At 34.2% G+C, this 19,231-nt stretch overlaps 23 non-coding genes across 23 annotated transcripts; all 23 read left to right on the top strand.

Moving 5' to 3' along the window:
* Positions 1-808: 808 nt before the first annotated feature.
* TRNAY-GUA (transfer RNA tyrosine (anticodon GUA)) lies at positions 809-897 on the top strand. The gene is given in 2 exon segments: positions 809-845; positions 862-897. It is a non-coding gene; the product is annotated as a tRNA-Tyr (tRNA).
* Positions 898-1,118: 221 nt separating this feature from the next.
* TRNAY-GUA (transfer RNA tyrosine (anticodon GUA)) lies at positions 1,119-1,207 on the top strand. Its single transcript is given in 2 exon segments — positions 1,119-1,155; positions 1,172-1,207. It is a non-coding gene; the product is annotated as a tRNA-Tyr (tRNA).
* Positions 1,208-2,669: 1,462 nt separating this feature from the next.
* TRNAY-GUA (transfer RNA tyrosine (anticodon GUA)) lies at positions 2,670-2,758 on the top strand. The gene is given in 2 exon segments: positions 2,670-2,706; positions 2,723-2,758. It is a non-coding gene; the product is annotated as a tRNA-Tyr (tRNA).
* Positions 2,759-2,980: 222 nt separating this feature from the next.
* Positions 2,981-3,069, top strand: TRNAY-GUA (transfer RNA tyrosine (anticodon GUA)). The gene is given in 2 exon segments: positions 2,981-3,017; positions 3,034-3,069. It is a non-coding gene; the product is annotated as a tRNA-Tyr (tRNA).
* Positions 3,070-3,290: 221 nt separating this feature from the next.
* On the top strand, positions 3,291-3,379 carry TRNAH-GUG (transfer RNA histidin (anticodon GUG)). The gene is given in 2 exon segments: positions 3,291-3,327; positions 3,344-3,379. It is a non-coding gene; the product is annotated as a tRNA-His (tRNA).
* A 221-nt stretch (positions 3,380-3,600) lies between these two features.
* TRNAY-GUA (transfer RNA tyrosine (anticodon GUA)) lies at positions 3,601-3,689 on the top strand. The gene is given in 2 exon segments: positions 3,601-3,637; positions 3,654-3,689. It is a non-coding gene; the product is annotated as a tRNA-Tyr (tRNA).
* Positions 3,690-3,910: 221 nt separating this feature from the next.
* On the top strand, positions 3,911-3,999 carry TRNAY-GUA (transfer RNA tyrosine (anticodon GUA)). The gene is given in 2 exon segments: positions 3,911-3,947; positions 3,964-3,999. It is a non-coding gene; the product is annotated as a tRNA-Tyr (tRNA).
* A 220-nt stretch (positions 4,000-4,219) lies between these two features.
* Positions 4,220-4,308, top strand: TRNAY-GUA (transfer RNA tyrosine (anticodon GUA)). The gene is given in 2 exon segments: positions 4,220-4,256; positions 4,273-4,308. It is a non-coding gene; the product is annotated as a tRNA-Tyr (tRNA).
* Positions 4,309-6,070: 1,762 nt separating this feature from the next.
* Positions 6,071-6,159, top strand: TRNAY-GUA (transfer RNA tyrosine (anticodon GUA)). The gene is given in 2 exon segments: positions 6,071-6,107; positions 6,124-6,159. It is a non-coding gene; the product is annotated as a tRNA-Tyr (tRNA).
* Positions 6,160-7,304: 1,145 nt separating this feature from the next.
* Positions 7,305-7,393, top strand: TRNAY-GUA (transfer RNA tyrosine (anticodon GUA)). Its single transcript is given in 2 exon segments — positions 7,305-7,341; positions 7,358-7,393. It is a non-coding gene; the product is annotated as a tRNA-Tyr (tRNA).
* A 528-nt stretch (positions 7,394-7,921) lies between these two features.
* Positions 7,922-8,010, top strand: TRNAY-GUA (transfer RNA tyrosine (anticodon GUA)). The gene is given in 2 exon segments: positions 7,922-7,958; positions 7,975-8,010. It is a non-coding gene; the product is annotated as a tRNA-Tyr (tRNA).
* A 220-nt stretch (positions 8,011-8,230) lies between these two features.
* On the top strand, positions 8,231-8,319 carry TRNAY-GUA (transfer RNA tyrosine (anticodon GUA)). The gene is given in 2 exon segments: positions 8,231-8,267; positions 8,284-8,319. It is a non-coding gene; the product is annotated as a tRNA-Tyr (tRNA).
* Positions 8,320-8,846: 527 nt separating this feature from the next.
* TRNAY-GUA (transfer RNA tyrosine (anticodon GUA)) lies at positions 8,847-8,935 on the top strand. The gene is given in 2 exon segments: positions 8,847-8,883; positions 8,900-8,935. It is a non-coding gene; the product is annotated as a tRNA-Tyr (tRNA).
* A 528-nt stretch (positions 8,936-9,463) lies between these two features.
* Positions 9,464-9,552, top strand: TRNAY-GUA (transfer RNA tyrosine (anticodon GUA)). The gene is given in 2 exon segments: positions 9,464-9,500; positions 9,517-9,552. It is a non-coding gene; the product is annotated as a tRNA-Tyr (tRNA).
* Positions 9,553-10,684: 1,132 nt separating this feature from the next.
* Positions 10,685-10,773, top strand: TRNAY-GUA (transfer RNA tyrosine (anticodon GUA)). The gene is given in 2 exon segments: positions 10,685-10,721; positions 10,738-10,773. It is a non-coding gene; the product is annotated as a tRNA-Tyr (tRNA).
* Positions 10,774-11,300: 527 nt separating this feature from the next.
* TRNAY-GUA (transfer RNA tyrosine (anticodon GUA)) lies at positions 11,301-11,389 on the top strand. Its single transcript is given in 2 exon segments — positions 11,301-11,337; positions 11,354-11,389. It is a non-coding gene; the product is annotated as a tRNA-Tyr (tRNA).
* A 1,131-nt stretch (positions 11,390-12,520) lies between these two features.
* TRNAY-GUA (transfer RNA tyrosine (anticodon GUA)) lies at positions 12,521-12,609 on the top strand. The gene is given in 2 exon segments: positions 12,521-12,557; positions 12,574-12,609. It is a non-coding gene; the product is annotated as a tRNA-Tyr (tRNA).
* Positions 12,610-14,372: 1,763 nt separating this feature from the next.
* Positions 14,373-14,461, top strand: TRNAY-GUA (transfer RNA tyrosine (anticodon GUA)). Its single transcript is given in 2 exon segments — positions 14,373-14,409; positions 14,426-14,461. It is a non-coding gene; the product is annotated as a tRNA-Tyr (tRNA).
* A 1,441-nt stretch (positions 14,462-15,902) lies between these two features.
* TRNAY-GUA (transfer RNA tyrosine (anticodon GUA)) lies at positions 15,903-15,991 on the top strand. Its single transcript is given in 2 exon segments — positions 15,903-15,939; positions 15,956-15,991. It is a non-coding gene; the product is annotated as a tRNA-Tyr (tRNA).
* A 528-nt stretch (positions 15,992-16,519) lies between these two features.
* Positions 16,520-16,608, top strand: TRNAY-GUA (transfer RNA tyrosine (anticodon GUA)). Its single transcript is given in 2 exon segments — positions 16,520-16,556; positions 16,573-16,608. It is a non-coding gene; the product is annotated as a tRNA-Tyr (tRNA).
* A 1,131-nt stretch (positions 16,609-17,739) lies between these two features.
* TRNAY-GUA (transfer RNA tyrosine (anticodon GUA)) lies at positions 17,740-17,828 on the top strand. Its single transcript is given in 2 exon segments — positions 17,740-17,776; positions 17,793-17,828. It is a non-coding gene; the product is annotated as a tRNA-Tyr (tRNA).
* A 529-nt stretch (positions 17,829-18,357) lies between these two features.
* TRNAY-GUA (transfer RNA tyrosine (anticodon GUA)) lies at positions 18,358-18,446 on the top strand. The gene is given in 2 exon segments: positions 18,358-18,394; positions 18,411-18,446. It is a non-coding gene; the product is annotated as a tRNA-Tyr (tRNA).
* Positions 18,447-18,976: 530 nt separating this feature from the next.
* On the top strand, positions 18,977-19,065 carry TRNAY-GUA (transfer RNA tyrosine (anticodon GUA)). Its single transcript is given in 2 exon segments — positions 18,977-19,013; positions 19,030-19,065. It is a non-coding gene; the product is annotated as a tRNA-Tyr (tRNA).
* Positions 19,066-19,231: the final 166 nt, after the last annotated feature.

Genomic DNA, 19,231 nt, shown 5'->3' with positions numbered 1-19,231 from the left:
TAAATCTGCATTATTTTAAAAACATTTTATTTTTATCTTTCAATGAGAGGTTTGAAGAAGTTCTATGGTATTTCAGGAATTGTTGAGAAGTTTTTAATAGAAATTGTGTCAATTATAGAACAAAACAATATAATCTCTTCTCGAAAATGAAAGGTTCGTATGAATGTTTTGATCGAACGTTGTAGCATCCGTCGATAGCTCAGTTGGCAGAGCGGTGAACTGTAGAAGTGATCTCGTAGAAATCCATAGGTCGCTGGTTCGACTCCGGCTCGACGGAAGAAGTTTTTTTTCGAATTTGACAATAAGTTTTTAAATCTGCATTATTTTAAAAACATTTTATGATTATCTTTCAATGAGAGGTTTGAAGAAGTTCTATGATATTTCAGGAATTGTTGAGAAATTTTTTAATAGAAATTGTGTCAATTATAGAACAAAACAATATAATCTCTTCTCGAAAATGAAAGAATCTTATGAATGTTTTGATCGAACGTTGTAGCATCTGTCGATAGCTCAGTTGGCAGAGCGGTGGACTGTAGAAGTGATCTCGTAGAAATCCATAGGTCGCTGGTTCGACTCCGGCTCGACGGAAGAAGTTTTTTTCGAATTTGACAATAAGTTTTTAAATCTGCATTATTTCAAAAACATTTTATTTTTATCTTTCAATGAGAGGTTTGAAGAAGTTCTATGGTATTTCAGGAATTGTTGAGAAGTTTTTAATAGAAATTGTGTCAATTATAGAACAAAACAATATAATCTCTTCTCGAAAATGTAAGGATCGTATGAATGTTTTGATCGAACGTTGTAGCATCCGTCGATAGCTCAGTTGGCAGAGCGGTGGACTGTAGAAGCGATCTCGTAGAAATCCATAGGTCGCTGGTTCGACTCCGGCTCGACGGAAGAAGTTTTTTTCGAATTTGACAATAAGTTTTTAAATCTGCATTATTATAAAAACATTTTATTTTTATCTTTCAATGAGAGGTTTGAAGAAGTTTTATGGTATTTCAGGAATTGTTGAGAAGTTTTTTAATAGAAATTGTGTCAATTATAGAACAAAACAATATAATCTCTTCTCGAAAATGTAAGGATCGTATGAATGTTTTGATCGAACGTTGTAGCATCCGTCGATGGCTCAGTTGGCAGAGCGGTGGACTGTAGAAGTGATTTCGTAGAAATCCATAGGTCGCTGGTTCGACTCCGGCTCGACGGAATAAGTTTTTTTTTTAACTTGACAATAAGATTTTAAATCTGCATTATTTTAAAAACATTTTATTTTTATCTTTCAATGAGAGGTTTGAAGAAGTTCTATGGTATTTCAGGAATTGTTGAGAAGTTTTTAATAGAAATTGTGTCAATTATAGAACAAAACAATATAATCTCTTCTCGAAAATGAAAGGTTCGTATGAATGTTTTGATCGAACGTTGTAGCATCCGTCGATAGCTCAGTTGGCAGAGCGGTGAACTGTAGAAGTGATCTCGTAGAAATCCATAGGTCGCTGGTTCGACTCCGGCTCGACGGAAGAAGTTTTTTTTCGAATTTGACAATAAGTTTTTAAATCTGCATTATTTTAAAAACATTTTATGATTATCTTTCAATGAGAGGTTTGAAGAAGTTTTATGGTATTTCAGGAATTCTTGAGAAGTTTTTTAATAGAAATTGTGTCAATTATAGAACAAAACAATATAATCTCTTCTCGAAAATGTAAGGATCGTATGAATGTTTTGATCGAACGTTGTAGCATCCGTCGATAGCTCAGTTGGCAGAGCGGTGGACTGTAGAAGTGATCTTGTAGAAATCCATAGGTCGCTGGTTCGACTCCGGCTCGTCGGAATAAGTTTTTTTTGAGCTTGACAATAAGATTTTAAATCTGCATTATTTTAAAAACATTTTATTTTTATCTTTCAATGAGAGGTTTGAAGAAGTTCAATGATATTTCAGGCATTGTTGAGAAGTTTTTTAATAGAAATTGTGTCAATTATAGAACAAAACAATATAATATCTTCTCGAAAATGTAAGGATCGTATGAATGTTTTGATCGAACGTTGTAGCATCCGTCGTTAGCTCAGTTGGAAGACTGGTGGACTGTAGAAGCGATCTCGTAAAAATCCATAGGTCGCTGGTTCGACTCCGGCTTGACGGAAGAAGTTTTTTTCGAATTTGACAATAAGTTTTTAAATCTGCATTATTATAAGAACATTTTATTTTTATCTTTCAATGAGAGGTTTGAAGAAGTTTTATGGTATTTCAGGAATTGTTGAGAAGTTTTTTAATAGAAATTGTGTCAATTATAGAACAAAACAATATAATCTCTTCTCGAAAATGTAAGGATCGTATGAATGTTTTGATCGAACGTTGTAGCATCCGTCGATGGCTCAGTTGGCAGAGCGGTGGACTGTAGAAGTGATCTCGTAGAAATCCATTGGTCGCTGGTTCGACTCCGGCTCGACGGAATAAGTTTTTTTTTTAACTTGACAATAAGATTTTAAATCTGCATTATTTTAAAAACATTTTATTTTTATCTTTCAATGAGAGGTTTGAAGAAGTTCTATGGTATTTCAGGAATTGTTGAGAAGTTTTTAATAGAAATTGTGTCAATTATAGAACAAAACAATATAATCTCTTCTCGAAAATGAAAGGTTCGTATGAATGTTTTGATCGAACGTTGTAGCATCCGTCGATAGCTCAGTTGGCAGAGCGGTGGACTGTAGAAGTGATCTCGTAGAAATCCATAGGTCGCTGGTTCGACTCCGGCTCGACGGAAGAAGTTTTTTTCGAATTTGACAATAAGTTTTTAAATCTGCATTATTTTAAAAACATTTTATGATTATCTTTCAATGAGAGGTTTGAAGAAGTTTTATGGTATTTCAGGAATTCTTGAGAAGTTTTTTAATAGAAATTGTGTCAATTATAGAACAAAACAATATAATCTCTTCTCGAAAATGTAAGGATCGTATGGAATGTTTTGATCGAACGTTGTAGCATCCGTCGATGGCTCAGTTGGCAGAGCGGTGGACTGTAGAAGTGATCTCGTAGAAATCCATAGGTCGCTGGTTCGACTCCGGCTCGACGGAATAAGTTTTTTTTTTAACTTGACAATAAGATTTTAAATCTGCATTATTTTAAAAACATTTTATTTTTATCTTTCAATGAGAGGTTTGAAGAAGTTCTATGGTATTTCAGGAATTGTTGAGAAGTTTTTAATAGAAATTGTGTCAATTATAGAACAAAACAATATAATCTCTTCTCGAAAATGAAAGGTTCGTATGAATGTTTTGATCGAACGTTGTAGCATCCGTCGATAGCTCAGTTGGCAGAGCGGCGGACTGTGGAAGTGATCTCGTAGAAATCCATAGGTCGCTGGTTCGACTCCGGCTCGACGGAAGAAGTTTTTTTCGAATTTGACAATAAGTTTTTAAATCTGCATTATTTTAAAAACATTTTATGATTATCTTTCAATGAGAGGTTTGAAGAAGTTTTATGGTATTTCAGGAATTCTTGAGAAGTTTTTTAATAGAAATTGTGTCAATTATAGAACAAAACAATATAATCTCTTCTCGAAAATGTAAGGATCGTATGAATGTTTTGATCGAACGTTGTAGCATCCGTCGATAGCTCAGTTGGCAGAGCGGTGGACTGTAGAAGTGATCTTGTAGAAATCCATAGGTCGCTGGTTCGACTCCGGCTCGACGGAATAAGTTTTTTTTGAGCTTGACAATAAGATTTTAAATCTGCATTATTTTAAAAACATTTTATTTTTATCTTTCAATGAGAGGTTTGAAGAAGTTCAATGATATTTCAGGAATTGTTGAGAAGTTTTTTAATAGAAATTGTGTCAATTATAGAACAAAACAATATAATCTCTTCTCGAAAATGGAAGGATCGTATGAATGTTTTGATCGAACGTTGCAGCATCCGTCGATAGCTCAGTTGGCAGAGCGGTGGACTGTAGAAGCGATCTCGTAGAAATCCATAGGTCGCTGGTTCGACTCCGGCTCGACGGAAGAAGTTTTTTTCGAATTTGACAATTAGATTTTAAATCTGCATTATTATAAAAACATTTTATTTTTATCTTTCAATGAGAGGTTTGAAGAAGTTCTATGGTATTTCAGGAATTGTTGAGAAGTGTTTAATAGAAATTGTGTCAATTATAGAACAAAACAATATAATCTCTTCTCGAAAATGAAAGGATCTTATGAATGTTTTGATCGAACGTTGTAGCATCCGTCGATAGCTCAGTTGGCAGAGCGGTGGACTGTAGAAGTGATCTCGTAGAAATCCATAGGTCGCTGGTTCGACTCCGGCTCGACGGAATAAGTTTTTTTGAACTTGACAATATGATTTTAAATCTGCATTATTTTAAAAACATTTTATTTTTATCTTTCAATGAGAGGTTTGAAGAAGTTCTATGGTATTTCAGGAATTGTTGAGAAGTTTTTAATAGAAATTGTGTCAATTATAGAACAAAACAATATAATCTCTTCTCGAAAATGAAAGGATCTTATGAATGTTTTGATCGGACGTTGTAGCATCCGTCGATAGCTCAGTTGCAAGAGCGGTGGACTGTAGAATTGATCTCGTAGAAATCCATAGGTCGCTGGTTCGACTCCGGCTCGACGGAATAAGTTTTTTTTGAACTTGACAATAAGATTTTAAATCTGCATTATTTTAAAAACATTTTATTTTTATCTTTCAATGAGAGGTTTGAAGAAGTTCTATGGTATTTCAGGAATTGTTGAGAAGTTTTTAATAGAAATTGTGTCAATTATAGAACAAAACAATATAATCTCTTCTCGAAAATGAAAGGATCCTATGAATGTTTTGATCGAACGTTGTAGCATCCGTCGATATCTCAGTTGGCAGAGCGGTGGACTGTAGAAGTGATCTCGTAGAAATCCATATGTCGCTGGTTCGACTCCGGCTCGACGGAAGAAGTTTTTTTTGAACTTGACAATAAGATTTTAAATCTGCATTATTTTAAAAACATTTTATTTTTATCTTTCAATGAGAGGTTTGAAGAAGTTCTATGGTATTTCAGGAATTGTTGAGAAGTTTTTAATAGAAATTGTGTCAATTATAGAACAAAACAATATAATCTCTTCTCGAAAATGAAAGGATCGTATGAATGTTTTGATCGAACGTTGTAGCATCCGTCGATAGCTCAGTTGGCAGAGCGGTGGACTGTAGAAGTGATCTCGTAGAAATCCATTGGTCGCTGGTTCGACTCCGGCTCGACGGAAGAAGTTTTTTTTGAACTTGACAATAAGGTTTTAAATCTGCATTATTTTAAAAACATTTTATTTTTATCTTTCAATGAGAGGTTTGAAGAAGTTCTATGGTATTTCAGGAATTGTTGAGAAGTTTTTAATAGAAATTGTGTCAATTATAGAACAGAACAATATAATCTCTTCTCGAAAATGAAAGGATCTTATGAATGTTTTGATCGAACGTTGTAGCATCCGTCGATTGCTCAGTTGGCAGAGCGGTGGACTGTAGAATTGATCTCGTAGAAATCCATAGGTCGCTGGTACGACTCCGGCTCGACGGAATAAGTTTTTTTTAACTTGACAATAAGATTTTAAATCTGCATTATTTTAAAAACATTTTATTTTTATCTTTCAATGAGAGGTTTGAAGAAGTTCTATGGTATTTCAGGAATTGTTGAGAAGTTTTTAATAGAAATTGTGTCAATTATAGAACAAAACATATAATCTCTTCTCGAAAATGAAAGGATCTTATGAATGTTTTGATCGAACGTTGTAGCATCCGTCGATTGCTCAGTTGGCAGAGCGGTGGACTGTAGAATTGATCTCGTAGAAATCCATAGGTCGCTGGTACGACTCCGGCTCGACGGAATAAGTTTTTTTTTAACTTGACAATAAGATTTTAAATCTGCATTATTTTAAAAACATTTTATTTTTATCTTTCAATGAGAGGTTTGAAGAAGTTCTATGGTATTTCAGGAATTGTTGAGAAGTTTTTAATAGAAATTGTGTCAATTATAGAACAAAACAATATAATCTCTTCTCGCAAATGAATGGATCGTATGAATGCTTTGATCGAACGTTGTAGCATCCGTCGATAGCTCAGTTGGCAGAGCGGTGGACTGTAGAAGTGATCTCGTAGAAATCCATAGGTCGCTGGTTCGACTCCGGCTCGACGGAAGAAGTTTTTTTTGAACTTGACAATAAGATTTTAAATCTGCATTATTTTAAAAACATTTTATTTTTATCTTTCAATGAGAGGTTTGAAGAAGTTCTATGGTATTTCAGGAATTGTTGAGAAGTTTCTAATAGAAATTGTGTCAATTATAGAACAAAACAATATAATCTCTTCTCGAAAATGAAAGGATCTTATGAATGTTTTGATCGAACGTTGTAGCATCAGTTGATAGCTCAGTTGGCAGAGCGGTGGACTGTAGAAGTGATCTCGTAGAAATCCATAGGTCGCTGGTTCGAGTCCGGCTCGAAAGAAGAAGTTTTTTTGAACTTGACAATAAGATTTTAAATCTGCATTATTTTAAAAACATTTTATTTTTATCTTTCAATGAGAGGTTTGAAGAAGTTCTATGGTATTTCAGGAATTGTTGAGAAGTTTTTAATAGAAATTGTGTCAATTATAGAACAAAACAATATAATCTATTCTCGAAAATGAAAGGATCGTATGAATGTTTTGATCGAACGTTGTAGCATCCGTCGATAGCTCAGTTGGCAGAGCGGTGGACTGTAGAAGTGATCTCGTAGAAATCCATTGGTCGCTGGTTCGACTCCGGCTCGACGGAAGAAGTTTTTTTTGAACTTGACAATAAGGTTTTAAATCTGCATTATTTTAAAAACATTTTATTTTTATCTTTCAATGAGAGGTTTGAAGAAGTTCTATGGTATTTCAGGAATTGTTGAGAAGTTTTTAATAGAAATTGTGCCAATTATAGAACAAAACAATATAATCTCTTCTCGAAAATGAAAGGATCTTATGAATGTTTTGATCGAACGTTGTAGCATCCGTCGATTGCTCAGTTGGCAGAGCGGTGGACTGTAGAATTGATCTCGTAGAAATCCATAGGTCGCTGGTACGACTCCGGCTCGACGGAATAAGTTTTTTTTAACTTGACAATAAGATTTTAAATCTGCATTATTTTAAAAACATTTTATTTTTATCTTTCAATGAGAGGTTTGAAGAAGTTCTATGGTATTTCAGGAATTGTTGAGAAGTTTTTAATAGAAATTGTGTCAATTATAGAACAAAACAATATAATCTCTTCTCGCAAATGAATGGATCGTATGAATGCTTTGCTCGAACGTTGTAGCATCCGTCGATAGCTCAGTTGGCAGAGCGGTGGACTGTAGAAGTGATCTCGTAGAAATCCATAGGTCGCTGGTTCGACTCCGGCTCGACGGAAGAAGTTTTTTTTGAACTTGACAATAAGATTTTAAATCTGCATTATTTTAAAAACATTTTATTTTTATCTTTCAATGAGAGGTTTGAAGAAGTTCTATGGTATTTCAGGAATTGTTGAGAAGTTTCTAATAGAAATTGTGTCAATTATAGAACAAAACAATATAATCTCTTCTCGAAAATGAAAGGATCTTATGAATGTTTTGATCGAACGTTGTAGCATCCGTCGATAGCTCAGTTGGCAGAGCGGTGGACTGTAGAAGTGATCTCGTAGAAATCCATAGGTCGCTGGTTCGACTCCGGCTAGACGGAAGAAGTTTTTTTTGAACTTGACAATAAGATTTTAAATCTGCATTATTTTAAAAAATTTTATTTTTATCTTTCAATGAGAGGTTTGAAGAAGTTCTATGGTATTTCAGGAATTGTTGAGAAGTTTTTAATAGAAATAGTGTCAATTATAGAACAAAACAATATAATCTCTTCTCGAAAATGAAAGGATCGTATGAATGTTTTGATCGAACGTTGTAGCATCCGTCGATAGCTCAGTTGGCAGAGCGGTGGACTGTAGAGTTGATCTCGTAGAAATCCATAGGTCGCTGGTTCGACTCCGGCTCGACGGAATAAGTTTTTTTTGAACTTCACAATAAGATTTTAAATCTGCATTATTTTAAAAACATTTTATTTTTATCTTTCAATGAGAGGTTTGAAGAAGTTCTATGGTATTTCAGGAATTGTTGAGAAGTTTTTAATAGAAATTGTGTCAATTATAGAACAAAACAATATAATCTCTTCTCGAAAATGTAAGGATCGTATGAATGTTTTGATCGAACGTTGTAGCATCCGTCGATAGCTCAGTTGGCAGAGCGGTGGACTGTAGAAGTGATCTCGTAGAAATCCATAGGTCGCTGGTTCGACTCCGGCTCGACGGAAGAAGTTTTTTTGAACTTGACAATAAGATTTTAAATTTGCATTATTTTAAAAACATTTTATTTTTATCTTTCAATGAGAGGTTTGAAGAAGTTCTATGGTATTTCAGGAATTGTTGAGAAGTTTTTAATAGAAATTGTGTCAATTATAGAACAAAACAATATAATCTCTTCTCGAAAATGAAAGGATCGTATGAATGTTTTGATCGAACGTTGTAGCATCCGTCGATAGCGCAGTTGGCAGAGCGGTGGACTGTAGAAGTGATCTCATAGAAATCCATAGGTCGCTGGTTCGAGTCCGGCTCGAAAGAAGAAGTTTTTTTGAACTTGACAATAAGATTTTAAATCTGCATTATTTTAAAAACATTTTATTTTTATCTTTCAATGAGAGGTTTGAAGAAGTTCTATGGTATTTCAGGAATTGTTGAGAAGTTTTTAATAGAAATTGTGTCAATTATAGAACAAAACAATATAATCTCTTCTCGAAAATGAAAGGATCGTATGAATGTTTTGATCGAACGTTGTAGCATCCGTCGATAGCTCAGTTGGCAGAGCGGTGGACTGTAGAAGTGATCTTGTAGAAATCCATAGGTCGCTGGTTCGACTCCGGCTCGACGGAGGAAGTTTTTTTTGAACTTGACAATAAGATTTTAAATCTGCATTATTTTAAAAAAATTTTATTTTTATCTTTCAATGAGAGGTTTGAAGAAGTTCTATGGTATTTCAGGAATTGTTGAGAAGTTTTTAATAGAAATTGTGCCAATTATAGAACAAAACAATATAATCTCTTCTCGAAAATGAAAGGATCTTATGAATGTTTTGATCGAACGTTGTAGCATCCGTCGATAGCTCAGTTGGCGGAGCGGTGGACTGTAGAAGTGATCTCGTAGAAATCCATAGGTCGCTGGTACGACTCCGGCTCGACGGAATAAGTTTTTTTTAACTTGACAATAAGATTTTAAATCTGCATTATTTTAAAAACATTTTATTTTTATCTTTCAATGAGAGGTTTGAAGAATTTCTATGGTATTTCAGGAATTGTTGAGAAGTTTTTAATAGAAATTGTGTCAATTATAGAACAAAACAATATAATCTCTTCTCGAAAATGAATGGATCGTATGGATGCTTTGATCGAACGTTGTAGCATCCGTCGATAGCTCAGTTGGCAGAGCGGTGGACTGTAGAAGTGATCTCGTAGAAATCCATAGGTCGCTGGTTCGACTCCGGCTCGACGGAAGAAGTTTTTTTTTGAACTTGACAATGCATTATTTTAAAAACATTTTATTTTTATCTTTCAATGAGAGGTTTGAAGAAGTTCTATGGTATTTCAGGAATTGTTGAGAAGTTTTTAATAGAAATTGTGTCAATTATAGAACAAAACAATATAATCTCTTCTCGAAAATGAAAGGATCGTATGAATGTTTTGATCGAACGTTGTAGCATCCGTCGATAGCGCAGTTGGCAGAGCGGTGGACTGTAGAAGTGATCTCGTAGAAATCCTTAGGTGGCTGGTTCGAGTCCGGCTCGACAGAAAAAGTTTTTTTGAACTTGACAATAAGATTTTAAATCTGCATTATTTTAAAAACATTTTATTTTTATCTTTCAATGAGAGGTTTGAAGAAGTTCTATGGTATTTCAGGAATTGTTGAGAAGTTTTTAATAGAAATTGTGCCAATTATAGAACAAAACAATATAATCTCTTCTCGAAAATGAAAGGATCTTATGAATGTTTTGATCGAACGGTGTAGCATCCATCGATAGCTCAGATGGCAGAGCGGTGGACTGTAGAAGTGATCTCGTAGAAATCCATAGGTCGCTGGTTCGACTCCGGCTCGACGGAATAAGTTTTTTTTGAACTTGACAATAAGATTTTAAATCTGCATTATTTTAAAAACATTTTATTTTTATCTTTCAATGAGAGGTTTGAAGAAGTTCTATGGTATTTCAGGAATTGTTGAGAAGTTTTTAATAGAAATTGTGTCAATTATAGAACAAAACAATATAATCTCTTCTCGAAAATGAAAGGATCGTATGAATGTTTTGATCGAACGTTGTAGCATCCGTCGATAGCTCAGTTGGCAGAGCGGTGGACTGTAGAAGTGATCTCGTAGAAATCCATAGGTCAATGGTTCGACTCCGTCTCGACGGAAGAAGTTTTTTTGAACTTGACAATAAGATTTAAAATCTGCATTATTTTAAAAACATTTTATTTTTATCTTTCAATGAGAGGTTTGAAGAAGTTCTATGGTATTTCAGGAATTGTTGAGAAGTTTTTAATAGAAATTGTGCCAATTATAGAACAAAACAATATAATCTCTTCTCGAAAATGAAAGGATCTTATGAATGTTTTGATCGAACGTTGTAGCATCCGTCGATAGCTCAGTTGGCAGAGCGGTGGACTGTAGAATTGATCTCGTAGAAATCCATAGGTCGCTGGTTCGACTCCGGCTCGACGGAAGAAGTTTTTTTGAACTTGACAATAAGATTTTAAATCTGCATTATTTTAAAAACATTTTATTTTTATCTTTCAATGAGAGGTTTGAAGAAGTTCTATGGTATTTCAGGAATTGTTGAGAAGTTTTTAATAGAAATTGTGTCAATTATAGAACAAAACAATATAATCTCTTCTCGAAAATGAAAGGATCTTATGAATGTTTTGATCGAACGTTGTAGCATCCGTCGATAGCTCAGTTGGCAGAGCGGTGGACTGTAGAAGTGATCTCGTAGAAATCCATAGGTCGCTGGTACGACTCCGGCTCGACGGAATAAGTTTTTTTTAACTTGACAATAAGATTTTAAATCTGCATTATTTTAAAAACATTTTATTTTTATCTTTCAATGAGAGGTTTGAAGAAGTTCTATGGTATTTCAGGAATTGTTGAGAAGTTTTTAATAGAAATTGTGTCAATTATAGAACAAAACAATATAATCTCTTCTCGAAAATGAATGGATCGTATGGATGCTTTGATCGAACGTTGTAGCATCCGTCGATAGCTCAGTTGGCAGAGCGGTGGACTGTAGAAGTGATCTCGTAGAAATCCATAGGTCGCTGGTTCGACTCCGGCTCGACGGAAGAAGTTTTTTTTGAACTTGACAATGCATTATTTTAAAAACATTTTATTTTTATCTTTCAATGAGAGGTTTGAAGAAGTTCTATGGTATTTCAGGAATTGTTGAGAAGTTTTTAATAGAAATTGTGTCAATTATAGAACAAAACAATATAATCTCTTCTCGAAAATGAAAGGATCGTATGAATGTTTTGATCGAACGTTGTAGCATCCGTCGATAGCGCAGTTGGCAGAGCGGTGGACTGTAGAAGTGATCTCGTAGAAATCCTTAGGTCGCTGGTTCGAGTCCGGCTCGACAGAAGAAGTTTTTTTGAACTTGACAATAAGAGTTTAAATCTGCATTATTTTAAAAACATTTTATTTTTATCTTTCAATGAGAGGTTTGAAGAAGTTCTATGGTATTTCAGGAATTGTTGAGAAGTTTTTAATAGAAATTGTGCCAATTATAGAACAAAACAATATAATCTCTTCTCGAAAATGAAAGGATCTTATGAATGTTTTGATCGAACGGTGTAGCATCCATCGATAGCTCAGATGGCAGAGCGGTGGACTGTAGAAGTGATCTCGTAGAAATCCATAGGTCGCTGGTTCGACTCCGGCTCGACGGAATAATTTTTTTTTGAACTTGACAATAAGATTTTAAATCTGCATTATTTTAAAAACATTTTATTTTTATCTTTCAATGAGAGGTTTGAAGAAGTTCTATGGTATTTCAGGAATTGTTGAGAAGTTTTTAATAGAAATTGTGTCAATTATAGAACAAAACAATATAATCTCTTCTCGAAAATGAAAGGATCGTATGAATGTTTTGATCGAACGTTGTAGCATCCGTCGATAGCTCAGTTGGCAGAGCGGTGGACTGTAGAAGTGATCTCGTAGAAATCCATAGGTCAATGGTTCGACTCCGTCTCGACGGAAGAAGTTTTTTTGAACTTGACAATAAGATTTAAAATCTGCATTATTTTAAAAACATTTTATTTTTATCTTTCAATGAGAGGTTTGAAGAAGTTCTATGGTATTTCAGGAATTGTTGAGAAGTTTTTAATAGAAATTGTGTCAATTATAGAACAAAACAATATAATCTCTTCTCGAAAATGAAAGGATCGTATGAATGTTTTGATCGAACGTTGTAGCATCCGTCGATAGCTCAGTTGGCAGAGCGGTGGACTGTAGAATTGATCTCGTAGAAATCCATAGGTCGCTGGTTCGACTCCGGCTCGACGGAAGAAGTTTTTTTGAACTTGACAATAAGATTTTAAATCTGCATTATTTTAAAAACATTTTATTTTTATCTTTCAATGAGAGGTTTGAAGAAGTTCTATGGTATTTCAGGAATTGTTGAGAAGTTTTTAATAGAAATTGTGTCAATTATAGAACAAAACAATATAATCTCTTCTCGAAAATGAAAGGATCTTATGAATGTTTTGATCGAACGTTGTAGCATCAGTTGATAGCTCAGTTGGCAGAGCGGTGGACTGTAGAATTGATCTCGTAGAAATCCATAGGTCGATGGTTCGACTCCGGCTCGACGGAAGAAGTTTTTTTCGAATTTGACAATAAGTTTTTAAATCTGCATTATTTTAAAAACATTATATTTTTATCTTTCAATGAGAGGTTTGAAGAAGTTTTATGGTATTTCAGGAATTGTTGAGAAGTTTTTTAATAGAAATTGTGTCAATTATAGAACAAAACAATATAATCTCTTCTCGAAAATGTAAGGATATTATGAATGTTTTGATCGAACGTTGTAGCATCCGTCGATAGCTCAGTTGGCAGAGCGGTGGACTGTAGAAGTGATCTTGTAGAAATCCATAGGTCGCTGGTTCGACTCCGGCTCGATGGAAGAAGTTTTTTTTGAACTTGACAATAAGATTTTAAATCTGCATTTTTTTGAAAACATTTTATTTTTATCTTTCAATGAGAGGTTTGAAGAAGTTCTATGGTATTTCAGGAATTGTTGAGAAGTTTTTAATAGAAATTGTGCCAATTATAGAACAAAACAATATAATCTCTTCTCGAAAATGAAAGGACCTTATGAATGTTTTGATCGAACGTTGTAGCATCCGTCGATAGCTCAGTTGGCAGAGCGGTGGACTGTAGAAGTGATCTCGTAGAAATCCATAGGTCGCTGGTTCGACACCGGCTCGACGGAAGAAGTTTTTTTTGAACTTGACAATAAGATTTTAAATCTGCATTATTTTAAAAACATTTTATTTTTATCTTTCAATGAGAGGTTTGAAGAAGTTCTATGGTATTTCAGGAATTGTTGAGAAGTTTTTAATAGAAATTGTGTCAATTATAGAACAAAACAATATAATCTCTTCTCGAAAATGAAAGGATCTTATGAATGTTTTGATCGAACGTTGTAGCATCCGTCGATAGCTCAGTTGGCAGAGCGGTGGACTGTAGAAGTGATCTCGTAGAAATCCATAGGTCGCTGGTACGACTCCGGCTCGACGGAATAAGTTTTTTTTAACTTGACAATAAGTTTTTAAATCTGCATTATTTTAAAAACATTTTATTTTTATCTTTCAATGAGAGGTTTGAAGAAGTTCTATGGTATTTCAGGAATTGTTGAGAAGTTTTTAATAGAAATTGTGTCAATTATAGAACAAAACAATATAATCTCTTCTCGAAAATGAAAGGATCTTATGAATGTTTTGATCGAACGTTGTAGCATCCGTCGATAGCTCAGTTGGCAGAGCGGTGGACTGTAGAAGTGATCTCGTAGAAATCCATAGGTCGCTGGTACGACTCCGGCTCGACGGAATAAGTTTTTTTTAACTTGACAATAAGATTTTAAATCTGCATTATTTTAAAAACATTTTATTTTTATCTTTCAATGAGAGGTTTGAAGAATTTCTATGGTATTTCAGGAATTGTTGAGAAGTTTTTAATAGAAATTGTGTCAATTATAGAACAAAACAATATAATCTCTTCTCGAAAATGAATGGATCGTATGGATGCTTTGATCGAACGTTGTAGCATCCGTCGATAGCTCAGTTGGCAGAGCGGTGGACTGTAGAAGTGATCTCGTAGAAATCCATAGGTCGCTGGTTCGACTCCGGCTCGACGGAAGAAGTTTTTTTTGAACTTGACAATGCATTATTTTAAAAACATTTTATTTTTATCTTTCAATGAGAGGTTTGAAGAAGTTCTATGGTATTTCAGGAATTGTTGAGAAGTTTTTAATAGAAATTGTGTCAATTATAGAACAAAACAATATAATCTCTTCTCGAAAATGAAAGGATCGTATGAATGTTTTGATCGAACGGTGTAGCATCCATCGATAGCTCAGATGGCAGAGCGGTGGACTGTAGAAGTGATCTCGTAGAAATCCATAGGTCGCTGGTTCGACTCCGGCTCGACGGAATAAGTTTTTTTTGAACTTGACAATAAGATTTTAAATCTGCATTATTTTAAAAACATTTTATTTTTATCTTTCAATGAGAGGTTTGAAGAAGTTCTATGGTATTTCAGGAATTGTTGAGAAGTTTTTAATAGAAATTGTGTCAATTATAGAACAAAACAATATAATCTCTTCTCGAAAATGAAAGGATCGTATGAATGTTTTGATCGAACGTTGTAGCATCCGTCGATAGCTCAGTTGGCAGAGCGGTGGACTGTAGAAGTGATCTCGTAGAAATCCATAGGTCAATGGTTCGACTCCGTCTCGACGGAAGAAGTTTTTTTGAACTTGACAATAAGATTTAAAATCTGCATTATTTTAAAAACATTTTATTTTTATCTTTCAATGAGAGGTTTGAAGAAGTTCTATGGTATTTCAGGAATTGTTGAGAAGTTTTAAATAGAAATTGTGTCAATTATAGAACAAAACAATATAATCTCTTCTCGAAAATGAAAGGATCGTATGAATGTTTTGATCGAACGTTGTAGCATCCGTCGATAGCTCAGTTGGCAGAGCGGTGGACGGTAGAATTGATCTCGTAGAAATCCATAGGTCGCTGGTTCGACTCCGGCTCGACGGAAGAAGTTTTTTTGAACTTGACAATAAGATTTTAAATCTGCATTATTTTAAAAACATTTTATTTTTATCTTTCAATGAGAGGTTTGAAGAAGTTCTATGGTATTTCAGGAATTGTTGAGAAGTTTTTAATAGAAATTGTGTCAATTATAGAACAAAACAATATAATCTCTTCTCGAAAATGAAAGGATCTTATGAATGTTTTGATCGAACGTTGTAGCATCAGTTGATAGCTCAGTTGGCAGAGCGGTGGACTGTAGAATTGATCTCGTAGAAATCCATAGGTCGATGGTTCGACTCCGGCTCGACGGAAGAAGTTTTTTTCGAATTTGACAATAAGTTTTTAAATCTGCATTATTTTAAAAACATTTTATTTTTATCTTTCAATGAGAGGTTTGAAGAAGTTTTATGGTATTTCAGGAATTGTTGAGAAGTTTTTTAATAGAAATTGTGTCAATTATAGAACAAAACAATATAATCTCTTCTCGAAAATGTAAGGATCGTATGAATGTTTTGATCGGACGTTGTAGCATCCGTCGATAGCTCAGTTGGCAGAGCGGTGGACTGTAGAAGTGATCTCGTAGAAATCCATAGGTCGCTGGTTCGACTCCGGCTCGACGGAATAAGTTTTTTTGAACTTGACAATAAGATTTTAAATCTGCATTATTTTAAAAACATTTTATTTTTATCTTTCAATGAGAGGTTTGAAGAAGTTCTATGGTATTTCAGGAATTGTTGAGAAGTTTTTAATAGAAATTGTGCCAATTATAGAACAAAACAATATAATCTCTTCTCGAAAATGAAAGGATCGTATGAATGTTTTGATCGAACGGTGTAGCATCCATCGATAGCTCAGATGGCAGAGCGGTGGACTGTAGAAGTGATCTTGTAGAAATCCATAGCTCGCTGGTTCGACTCCGGCTCGACGGAAGAATTTTTTTTTGAACTTGACAATAAGATTTTAAATCTGCATTATTTTAAAAACATTTTATTTTTATCTTTCAATGAGAGGTTTGAAGAAGTTCTATGGTATTTCAGGAATTGTTGAGAAGTTTTTAATAGAAATTGTGCCAATTATAGAACAAAACAATATAATCTCTTCTCGAAAATGAATGGATCGTATGGATGCTTTGATCGAACGTTGTAGCATCCGTCGATAGCTCAGTTGGCAGAGCGGTGGACTGTAGAAGTGATCTCGTAGAAATCCATAGGTCGCTGGTTCGACTCCGGCTCGACGGAAGAAGTTTTTTTTGAACTTGACAATGCATTATTTTAAAAACATTTTATTTTTATCTTTCAATGAGAGGTTTGAAGAAGTTCTATGGTATTTCAGGAATTGTTGAGAAGTTTTTAATAGAAATTGTGTCAATTATAGAACAAAACAATATAATCTCTTCTCGAAAATGAAAGGATCGTATGAATGTTTTGATCGAACGTTGTAGCATCCGTCGATAGCGCAGTTGGCAGAGCGGTGGACTGTAGAAGTGATCTCGTAGAAATCCTTAGGTGGCTGGTTCGAGTCCGGCTCGACAGAAGAAGTTTTTTTGAACTTGACAATAAGATTTTAAATCTGCATTATTTTAAAAACATTTTATTTTTATCTTTCAATGAGAGGTTTGAAGAAGTTCTATGGTATTTCAGGAATTGTTGAGAAGTTTTTAATAGAAATTGTGCCAATTATAGAACAAAACAATATAATCTCTTCTCGAAAATGAAAGGATCTTATGAATGTTTTGATCGAACGGTGTAGCATCCATCGATAGCTCAGATGGCAGAGCGGTGGACTGTAGAAGTGATCTCGTAGAAATCCATAGGTCGCTGGTTCGACTCCGGCTCGACGGAATAAGTTTTTTTTGAACTTGACAATAAGATTTTAAATCTGCATTATTTTAAAAACATTTTATTTTTATCTTTCAATGAGAGGTTTGAAGAAGTTCTATGGTATTTCAGGAATTGTTGAGAAGTTTTTAATAGAAATTGTGTCAATTATAGAACAAAACAATATAATCTCTTCTCGAAAATGAAAGGATCGTATGAATGTTTTGATCGAACGTTGTAGCATCCGTCGATAGCTCAGTTGGCAGAGCGGTGGACTGTAGAAGTGATCTCGTAGAAATCCATAGGTCAATGGTTCGACTCCGTCTCGACGGAAGAAGTTTTTTTGAACTTGACAATAAGATTTAAAATCTGCATTATTTTAAAAACATTTTATTTTTATCTTTCAATGAGAGGTTTGAAGAAGTTCTATGGTATTTCAGGAATTGTTGAGAAGTTTTAAATAGAAATTGTGTCAATTATAGAACAAAACAATATAATCTCTTCTCGAAAATGAAAGGATCGTATGAATGTTTTGATCGAACGTTGTAGCATCCGTCGATAGCTCAGTTGGCAGAGCGGTGGACTGTAGAATTGATCTCGTAGAAATCCATAGGTCGCTGGTTCGACTCCGGCTCGACGGAAGAAGTTTTTTTGAACTTGACAATAAGATTTTAAATCTGCATTATTTTAAAAACATTTTATTTTTATCTTTCAATGAGAGGTTTGAAGAAGTTCTATGGTATTTCAGGAATTGTTGAGAAGTTTTTAATAGAAATTGTGTCAATTATAGAACAAAACAATATAATCTCTTCTCGAAAATGAAAGGATCTTATGAATGTTTTGATCGAACGTTGTAGCATCAGTTGATAGCTCAGTTGGCAGAGCGGTGGACTGTAGAATTGATCTCGTAGAAATCCATAGGTCGATGGTTCGACTCCGGCTCGACGGAAGAAGTTTTTTTCGAATTTGACAATAAGTTTTTAAATCTGCATTATTTTAAAAACATTTTATTTTTATCTTTCAATGAGAGGTTTGAAGAAGTTTTATGGTATTTCAGGAATTGTTGAGAAGTTTTTTAATAGAAATTGTGTCAATTATAGAACAAAACAATATAATCTCTTCTCGAAAATGTAAGGATCGTATGAATGTTTTGATCGGACGTTGTAGCATCCGTCGATAGCTCAGTTGGCAGAGCGGTGGACTGTAGAAGTGATCTCGTAGAAATCCATAGGTCGCTGGTTCGACTCCGGCTCGACGGAATAAGTTTTTTTGAACTTGACAATAAGATTTTAAATCTGCATTATTTTAAAAACATTTTATTTTTATCTTTCAATGAGAGGTTTAAAGAAGTTTTATGGTATTTCAGGAATTGTTGAGAAGTTTTTTAATAGAAATTGTGTCAATTGTAGAACAAAACAATATAATCTCTTCTCGAAAATATAAGGATCGTATGAATGTTTTGATCGAACGTTGTAGCATCCGTCGATAGCTCAGTTGGCAGAGGGTTGGACTGTAGAAGTGATCTCGTAGAAATCCATAGGTCGCTGGTTCGACTCCGGCTCGACGGAATAAGATTTTTTTGAACTTGACAATAAGATTATAAATCTGCATTATTTTAAAAACATTTTATTTTTATTTTTCAATGAGAGGTTTGAAGAAGTTTTATGGTATTTCAGGAATTGTTGAGAAGTTTTTTAATTGAAATTGTGTCAATTATAGGACAAAACAATATAATCTCTTCTCGAAAATGTAAGGATGGTATGAATGTTTTGATCGAACGTTGTAGCATCCGTCGATAGCTCAGTTGGCAGAGCGGTGGACTGTAGAAGCGATCTCGTAGAAATCCATAGGTCGCTGGTTCGACTCCGGCTCGACGGAAGAAGTTTTTTTCGAATTTGACAATAAGATTTTAAATCTGCATTATTATAAAAACATTTAATTTTTATCTTTCAATGAGAGGTTTGAAGAAGTTTTATGGTATTTCAGGAATTGTTGAGAAGTTTTTAATAGAAATTGTGTCAATTATAGAACAATACAATATAAT

The sequence above is a fragment of the Parasteatoda tepidariorum genome, chromosome 3 (assembly GCF_982258835.1).
Source record: "Parasteatoda tepidariorum strain Cologne lab strain chromosome 3, Ptep-v5.0, whole genome shotgun sequence".
Classification (NCBI taxonomy): domain Eukaryota; kingdom Metazoa; phylum Arthropoda; class Arachnida; order Araneae; family Theridiidae; genus Parasteatoda; species Parasteatoda tepidariorum.
This window is presented reverse-complemented; position numbering and strand designations above follow the sequence as displayed.